This window comes from Miniopterus natalensis, chromosome 15 (assembly GCF_054644295.1).
Source record: "Miniopterus natalensis isolate mMinNat1 chromosome 15, mMinNat1.hap1, whole genome shotgun sequence".
Classification (NCBI taxonomy): Eukaryota; Metazoa; Chordata; class Mammalia; order Chiroptera; family Miniopteridae; genus Miniopterus; species Miniopterus natalensis.
The window spans coordinates 28,647,349-28,655,902 of record NC_142095.1 but is presented as its reverse complement, the minus strand read 5'-3'; the positions used below and the strand labels follow the sequence as shown (position 1 = coordinate 28,655,902).

At 52.9% G+C, this 8,554-nt stretch overlaps 1 long non-coding RNA gene across 2 annotated transcripts; it reads left to right on the top strand.

The window, feature by feature from the left end:
* The first annotated feature begins 1,405 nt into the window (after nucleotides 1-1,405).
* Nucleotides 1,406-8,321, top strand: LOC107546399 (uncharacterized). 2 transcript variants are annotated; one of them, XR_015715706.1, is made up of 3 exons: nucleotides 1,406-2,387; nucleotides 7,093-7,202; nucleotides 8,216-8,321. It is a non-coding gene; the product is annotated as an uncharacterized LOC107546399 (long non-coding RNA). The 2 variants fall into 2 exon arrangements; XR_015715707.1 differs by lacking the exon at nucleotides 1,406-2,387 and adding an exon at nucleotides 2,988-4,265.
* The last annotated feature ends 233 nt before the right edge of the window (nucleotides 8,322-8,554 follow it).

The window sequence follows — 8,554 nt, the reverse complement described above, 5'->3', positions numbered from 1 at the left end:
GAGAAGCCCCAGCGACGTGTGCCTCAGGGAGAGGCCTTGGGCATCCCGACAATGTAGCCGCACCTCACAGCCCGGCTGGGCGGGTGGCTCAGGGAGCCCCTTCCTTTGGCCTCGCTCAGCTGGGACATGAACTGCAAGACAGACGGGCAGGCACCCCCTCCCTCACCACGTCACTGAGACAGGGAGGGATCTAGATGGGACTCAGCACAGGAGGGCTGCAGGCCAGACGTGCTCTCTGCACACTCCATGCAGGAAGGGAGCTGAGCAGTGACGTGCGTTATCTATGGCTCCCGGTGACATGGGAAATGAGGTGCATGTCCAGGCCTCAGGAATGACCAAGAAGGAGGGAGCTAAGCTCGGCTTCCTAGGAGTCAAATGTCTGAGGGCAGGATAGACTCTTGGATCTACAAAAGCCCTTGGCTCCCTGATTCAATCCTTCAGGGAATATTTCAGTGCCTACAATGTAGCAGGCAAAGTTCCTCACCCCTCAGTCATCATCTTCTCCACATACCTCATTTTACAACAGAGGAACAGAAACCCTTCACACAAGGACAAGTAGGTAAGTAACAAGTGACAGAGCCCGAACTGGACCTGAGGACCCCTCAGACCATCAGCACTTCTCTAAAGTCTCAGTCTGGTGGATTCTGATGGACCAGCAGGCCTGAAATAAGCTGTGGACTGGATGAACTTGTGCGGGATCCATGAACAGCATGGGCTTGCACACTGCACAGGCCTAGGCTCACATGCCAGGGCAGCCACAGGCTGGCTTTGGAAAGACACAACTGTCTGTTTCATATTCTTTAAGTAAGCCTGGGCTAGAAAATGCAACTGAAGCCAGAAGCCAATGACATTTCCACTGGTAGTTTTTAGAAAATCTTAAAAGAATTGGAGTTGATTTAGTTGTTTTGAGAAGAAAATGCTCAATTTGTCATTGTAACCTGTTAGATAGAAAGTGACAACTTTAATGGATGCAGTCGTTCCAGTTAACCATAATGCTTAGCTTCATTTCTATGATGCCCTTTAAACCAACGAGCTAAATTTCTGTCTAAGTCTCGTTGCTGAAAAGGAAAAAGAACTTTCCTGTAAAACCAAAAGGAGTAATGTGGCCCAAAGATGACCTGGGGAGATCCGAGGCAGCCTGCTGTGAGGGTTCATTGTCAATCTCAGAGGCTGTCATCCTCTGTCTCAAGGTTGGCAGGGAAACCACACCTTCTCCTATTCTTTTGTTACAAAAACTTATGTTTGGTAGACTGTGTGTTACAGGAAACTAGATTTGTCAAAATGTTCGTTGTCGCTGAACCTAGTGGAAACTGTGGTGATAGTTAGCCCGGTGACCACAAGCCCTTGGTCCTGCGCTAATGAACTGAAGCAGCGTAAGAGGCCCTGCAGATACACTCCCTGCTGGGGAATGGCTAAAGGCAGTTCTTTCTGGGCAAAAAGTATTCTACAAATAACAAAACAAACAATAACTCCAGCACATTAGCTTCAAAGACATAACCCAGAATCAATTCTCCATGACACGGTTCTGTGATCTTGAACGAGTAACTGAAGGTCTCAGCGGCTTAGCTTCCACATCTGTAAGGGTGGGTGCAGTTATGCAGACGCCTTACCTCATGGGCTGGGGGAGGGAATCGCTGCTCTACCCCCAGGGTTAGCCAAGCTTAACAGGAACACCCTCTCAGTGTCTCCCTACACTTTCCTACCCTCTCCTACCCACAGAACTAGCCAAGCAGAGTCACTGCAACACCCCCTGGGCCATGTTTCAGCTGGGAGAGGGTCAGGAATGCTGACTTCCTTTTTCTCTCAGACCCTCTCCCCCCACCAGTGACTGGGTTTGGAAAGCAGCTGGACTGTCCCCACAGCTGCCTGTTTAAGCCACCAGCTTAGGGTCTTCTCTGCAGACCCAGAGCATGGCAAATATGGGCAAGATCTGGATTTGGGAGGCTGCAAATCCAGAGGGAGGCCCCACCTGGCCTCAGGAATCAATCCAGCTCTGTCAGGAAGCTGATGCCTTAGGCATCACTGGGCCCTGTCACCAATAACAGAGCAAGGCTTTGATCTCGGTGTACCTGGTCACCTGGTTTAGTCACTGTCAGTTCAGTACCTGGAAGAGGGGAGGTAGGAGTGGGCTCCCCACAACCTCCAAGAGTTGAACAATTCAATGACAAAACAAGGGCTACAATAAACGTCACTCAAATTCTATCTTGCTCCCCATATCTCTGCCATTCCAGGAATGGGAAAGGAGGACTGTTCTCCCCAAGGCACAATGATGAGCTGTCCAATCAGAAAACCCAAAGGAACTCAAAGGGCATTTCTAGGACCTGGAGGAATCTGGGCTGCAGAAGGGCTACCCCACTGGCCCAGACCACTCACCAGTATAAGGCCGGGTACGTGAGCCGTGGTAAGGAGCCCGGGAGCTCCCCTCCAAAGGATCTTTGTCTGACAAGTCCCAGTTGTCCTCTGACTGGGGTCGTAACCTGGCTGGAGCTCGCGGAGGCTTGGGAGCTGCACGCTGCCCAGAATCTCTCTTCAAGTTCTGTTCAGAACTGAATGGGACCACAGTGACATGGAGGAGGAGAGATGAAGCATGGAAAGGAAAACTTTCAAAGGCACACTTCACTAATGACAAGCATGTTAGGTTTTCCCAGAGCCTTCCCACTCCCTCCCTTGGGCCCAGGAGGCAACCAAAAGTCTCCCTAGAGTGTAGCAGCCAAGCCAGCTCCTCTCTTTGGACTTGTGTACCCAGTCCTTCCAGTGTGGTAACCTGGGCTTGGGGAAGACGTGAGTCAGGAGAGTGGACGTTTGTCTTGCTGGGAGCAAAGGACCTCAGTCTCTTTTGGGAGCTCCGGTTGGACCCTACCTGAGGCATCTCCAATTCATTGCCCCCCAACCGCCTCAGCCCCTCACTTGTCTCTGCCCCTCTCCTTCCTGGAGAAGCCTGTGGGGAGCCCAGAACAGAGCTGCCTGAGGCCCGGAGCCGAAGCACGAACCCAGTGACAGTGCAGAGTCGGCGGCTCACCTGATCAAAGGCACTTGAGAATCTGGGGTCCTGAAATTGCCCTGGGCTCTAGTGGTCACCCTAAGGGTGGGCACCTGGGCGCGGCCAGGGTCATTGATGCCATAGTAATGTGGAATTAACACGGGGGGTTCTCCCAGGTTGGATGGCAATGCCTTGTGTTGGGTCGAGGTCTTTGACTGGACCTCTTTGGTGACCAGAAGGCTCTCTCGGCTTTTGACTAGAAACAAAGACAAGAATGAGGTTCAGTGAATGCCCATCTGGCTTCTCACGCCAGAGCGGATACGGAAAGAGGCCCCGACACACCGGAAATGGATAGGTCACTCTGTTGTAAGATACCAAAGTAGCCAACTTAGGAATGTGTTCCACGGCCGGCCAGATTCAGGGCAGGGGCCCACAGTTTTATCAGAGACCAGGAGAGTGGCTGGTATTCCAGGGCCATGTCATCATTCCAGGAGACACATAGGAGTCAGCAGATCTAAAGAGGAGCCCAGTGGGTCTGCCACTCACTCCCTTACTCTCCACCTCCCCCCACACATTATCCACACCCCTTCCTCAGCTTTGCAGGAAGACCCTGTGGTCACCAGAAGTCCCCAGAGGACCACATGGGCCATGAAGATCCACACTTTCCTCCTGGGACTAGGCCTGTGGCTTCAGTGCTAAAGGCAGGCAGTTAGGCACAGCCCTCATTTTCCAATGGCATCAGGACTCATTGGAGCGAGAGGGATCCAAAATCAGCATTTCTCTTTCACAGAGAGAGGAGATAAAGTTCATCACAGGGAGTTGGAGTAAAGACTGTTGACGAAGCCTATGTGGACTGAGTAACAGTGTACAATGACTTTCTTACTGTATGTGGTTCAGGGTCAAACGCTGAAAGACACTGATCTCAGAGAGCTCGGTTACTCAGAATGGACCTTCCAGGAAAGTGTGAAGTGAAGAGGAGGGGAAGACAAACGTGCTGAGAGGAATTAATAACAATAAAAGCTGCAGTGCGAGGCACAGACACCAGCTGAGCACTTTACCTACAACGTCCTTTAGCCCAGACGCCTTCAGAGAGGACTGTTTCCCAACTTTACTGAGCCTCCAGAGATTCAGAGCCTCGATCAAGGGCCACGATTCCATGGAAGCGAGAGGCAGATACAAACCCAGGATGTTGGTCGCCCCAAATCTAGGCCTCTTGCCACTGCCTTTCTACATCCCACAGCTTTGCCCCAAAACAAAAGCAGCACAGTGTGAGCAGAGACAGGAGGTGAGCATTTATACAGCTCCGCGTGGTCCCTAGAGAGAGAGCTTGTGGGCAAGTGCTGGCAAGGAGGTCTACAAAGTGCTATGAAAACAGTGTCACCTCACAGTGACCTGCGCTGGAGAAGGCAGGACCTCAGGACCAGGGAAAGAAGAGAGGTGGGGTTGGGGGGTGGACTCTCACTCTTGCTTCAGGGCTACAGGGCCAGGGCTCCAGGGGAGGGTGGCACCTAGAAGAGCAGGACGCCTTTCCCTTCTCTTGGAAGCGGGGACTAGGAGGGGCTTCCATCACCTTCCCTAACTGCCTGTCCCCTCTCTCCTCAGAGCTCCCACCACCCTGTATTTGGCTCCATCCCATCACTAGTCCCCACTGGTTTCCTAGCTAAGGTGGCAGGTCCTGGCACACATCAACCTCAGTAAACAGCACTCAATGAATGAGTGAATGAGTGAGCATTAGAGGCACAGGGCTGAGAACTTAAACTGAAGTGTGAAAGGCTGCTTAGCAACCAGGACTAATACCCTTCTTCTGCGATTTCTGTGCAAGACTAACAACTGTCCTTTCCTTAGAAACGTTAAGGCCAAAAATTTGAACTCCACAGGACAGAGTATCCCCTATTTGGATACAATTTTACCATCTTCGCCTACCAACTGTTGTGTTATCTTTTGGACACTTTTACATAAAATGTCATCCCTTTTACACATAAAACACCCATTTTGTACTTGTCCAAGTAAATGTCCGTGAGCTTACGGATGGCTGTTAGCACTGGGGAGGCTCCTGAAATTAGGAAGACAAGTTCCCTTGCTCCTGAAGTTCCTTGAGGACAGAGACTGGACGGTCCTTGCCCACCTCCTTGAATCTTCCACAAGAACCACCCGGCCTTCCCTTGAAGTGTGCCTCAGGGGCAAAGAAGCAGCTGAGACCCCAGGCAAGGAACAGGGCTGAGCTAAGGAAGGATTCATCCTCAGGCAGAACTGGCCCAGCCACTCACCAACCCCTGGTCAGAACAGAGTGTCCATTGACTGCTGTCCGCCTCTGCCTGCAGCCAGCTCCCAGGCCTGGGCCACAGAGCCAGGCACCCGGGGAGCTGCTCCCTCTGAGCACGAAGTTCACCCACAGTCAGAGTCAGCAAAGCTGTGCAGAGCTAAGCTGCCCAGGAAAGAGCAGATCTCAGCAGGAGAGTTCCGCTGCCCACAAGCTCTGGCTGGCTCTCCTCTGCAAACATCAGGGACCCAGGTGCCCACCCCACCCCACCCCAGCCCTGACTCTGTTTCCCCCACAGAAATCTTCAGCCTGAGTCACCGTGAGGACCCAACCATCTCACCCTTACAGCCACCCACCTCATGTGCAAACAAAGCCAGGCCCTCCCAGGTGACAGCCCCTGGGCAAGCCCTCTCCCCAGCTTACCTGAAACCTTCCTCCCTGGCTGGGCCACTGAGGCCTTGTTCTGTTCCGCCTCCTCTCCGCCGGGGGCTTTCCTGACCAGCTTTTCCCTCGGACTCAGAAAACGAGGAGACTTCTCTTCCCTCCTCACCGGCTGTACCTTCTCGTGGTAGCTCAGAGTCACAGTGGGCATTACCCTCGCATCCTAGAGAGACAGAAGATCCCCTTTGGAGACAGGGCTCCCCTGCAGCCCCTTCCCTAAGCCTCTAAACCTGCTGCTGGCCCGGGAGCCACTGTGGTCAGTGCCAGGCGCTCCCAGGGCCAGGGGGAGATGAGTGTGAGAGCAGGGCCAGCAGCAGCTTCACCCGCTGCTGAAAGTGCGCTGGTTTAGGGCCTGGGAGCCCCGCAAAACTCGCACAGCAAGAGGACAGATAGGGGCTGTGCACAATGCCCCAACCACAGCGCCGGGGCTCAGCCGGGCCGTGCCTTTCCACCAGCAGACTGAATCCAGCACCGGAGACCCTGCCTTGTTCCTTTTTGTCCCCCAGGCACTATCCTTATGCCAGACACCTTGTCCTCTCTGCCTAACAACGTTTGAAAAACTACTGCGAAAAACAAATGCCAGGTCCCCTCTGAGACCTACTGAAAGCTGCTTGGGCTTTTCACATCTACCCAGAGCCCGCGGGAGCTCCGGCTTGGGAGGCATCTAAGTCCAGCATGAGGGTTCATTCAAGGTTAGAGAGAAATGTTCTAATCAAGCCTGAACTTAGGGCCAGCGTCAGCTTCAGCAGGAGCTGAAAAGAGTCAAAGATTAGAGCAGCGCCACTAAAGTAAACTAGGAGCCCGTTTTTGTTCTCATCTTAGTCCACACAGATAGTATTTTCAAGGACAGGATTCCCGGCTCCTTTAGTGACCAGGTGTGCTTTTATTAAATAACAGATTCCATTGCTGCCTTGAACGCTAATATGCATGCTCTGGTTAAACACGGGCACGAGGGAGCGACAGCACTCAAATCCCAATCTGTACCACACAGAGCTTTCAGGCCCTGCTCATCCACAGCCACCTGCTGAGTGTGTGTGGCCACGTGTGCCACCGATGATGGACACTGAGCCCAAGGGACACACCCAGAGGCCAGACTGAGCCAATTCAATTCCCTTTGTCAGAAATAGAGACCCAGAAGAAAGTAACCAATGAGCAGAGAGCACGGAGAGGTCAGGAAACAGGGGGCACCTCAAGTGACCATTGGAGGAAACAGAGCAAAGCGACCACACTGCCACGGAGACCTGGGGGCAGAAACCTCGTGGGTTTATATTCCTAGACACCAAAGGTGCCCCTGCTTGAACAAATAAGACGAACAAGCTTAGAATGGAAGGAACGATCGTGCCCTGTCAGTTTAAGAACTTACTTTCTTTACCCCCTTGCTTACCCTTCTGTCTGGAATGGTGTGATGCAGAGCTCGCTTGATTCGCTTCAGCAAGTTGCGTTTTCCCTTCGGAGCTTCCAGAACTTTCTCCCGTTCGTCCAAGGAGTCCTCCAGCTCTGCAGCACACGGCAATCAACAAGGTCAGTCTGGTGCCCAGAACCTGTGTTCCCAAAGCCCCACTGCACCCACCTGGCTCATGCTCACCCCGTGTGCTTGGGCTCCTGCCCGTGAGCTCAGGGACACTGTCCCAGTGTCCATCCCTGGGTCACAAACTGTTACTGGGCACCACCACCTCAGACCCCTGCCCACATTCAGGATTCCCTTCCCTTCCAGCCTGGACCTCTGAGATCTGGGCTCACTCCTGCTCCCAGAAAAAACTCGGGGCTCCAGGCTTTTGTCAGGCACTTGAGTCCTGGCAGCAGCTTGTTCCCTGACTCCATTCTGATCCAAGCTCCCAGGCCCTGTCACTGCCAACTCCAGCCAATACTGGCGCCACCTGACGCCCTCTTCCCAAAGCTATGTCATATTCTGTCCCCTTTAAGGGGATAAAATAGTGCACAGGATAGATGGGTCCATGCTCTCTTCAACTTTACTGTTGAGATCAGGTGCTCTCCCTCAGTTGCAGTAACATCTGGATCACAGGGTTCAAAAGCCACATACATTCCCTGGCCCCACCCTCCAGAGCCTGGTTCCATAGGTCTGGGGAATGGCTCTGCAATCTCCATTTTAACTTGCCCAGATGATGCTGATAGAGATGAGCCACAGAACACACCTTAAGAAGTACCGACCCAGAGTGTAACACAATTAGGAATTACAAGGAAAATGCTACCAAGGGCCTATCCAGGGTGAGACAGGGAGCACGGAGAACAGCTCTTCTGGTCCAGTGGGGAGAGAGAGGGGAGACCTTCCAGTTAGAGCTGGACCAGCCCTTTGATGCACTCAAGGGACATTTACTGACAAGTAACATGGGTGTGAACAGGCCAGTGCTGGGTGCCGGGGACACAGAAGAAAACACTCAAGAAAGTCACAGTGGAGGGTGGTCAACTCCAACTTGGCTGTATGTCTGAATCACCTGGGCCCCATCCCAAGCTAATTTCATCAGAGTCTCTGAGGGTGGGCCCCAGGCCTTAATATTTATTTTGTAAACTCCCAGATCTTCTAGCAAACAGCCAAGCCTGAGAACCAACTGTTCTGGAGCATTGGTTCTCCCAGTGTGAGCCACAGCACCGGCTGCACCTGGCAACTCACTAGAAACGCAGATTCTCAGATCCCGCTCCAGACCGACTGAGCACACCTTCTGGAGGTGGAGCTCAGCAGCCTAGGAGTAGGGAGACCTGCTTCTCACTGCACACCCTTCTGCCTTCAGGCCGTAGTTTCCTTCACCCAGGTTCAGGTGGCCAGGCACAATTAAGGAGCTACAATCTGATCAATGGAGAGGGCTGCAAATCTGTTCTCAGCCTTGGACACCGGGGAAGAAAATGAGGGCCTGCCT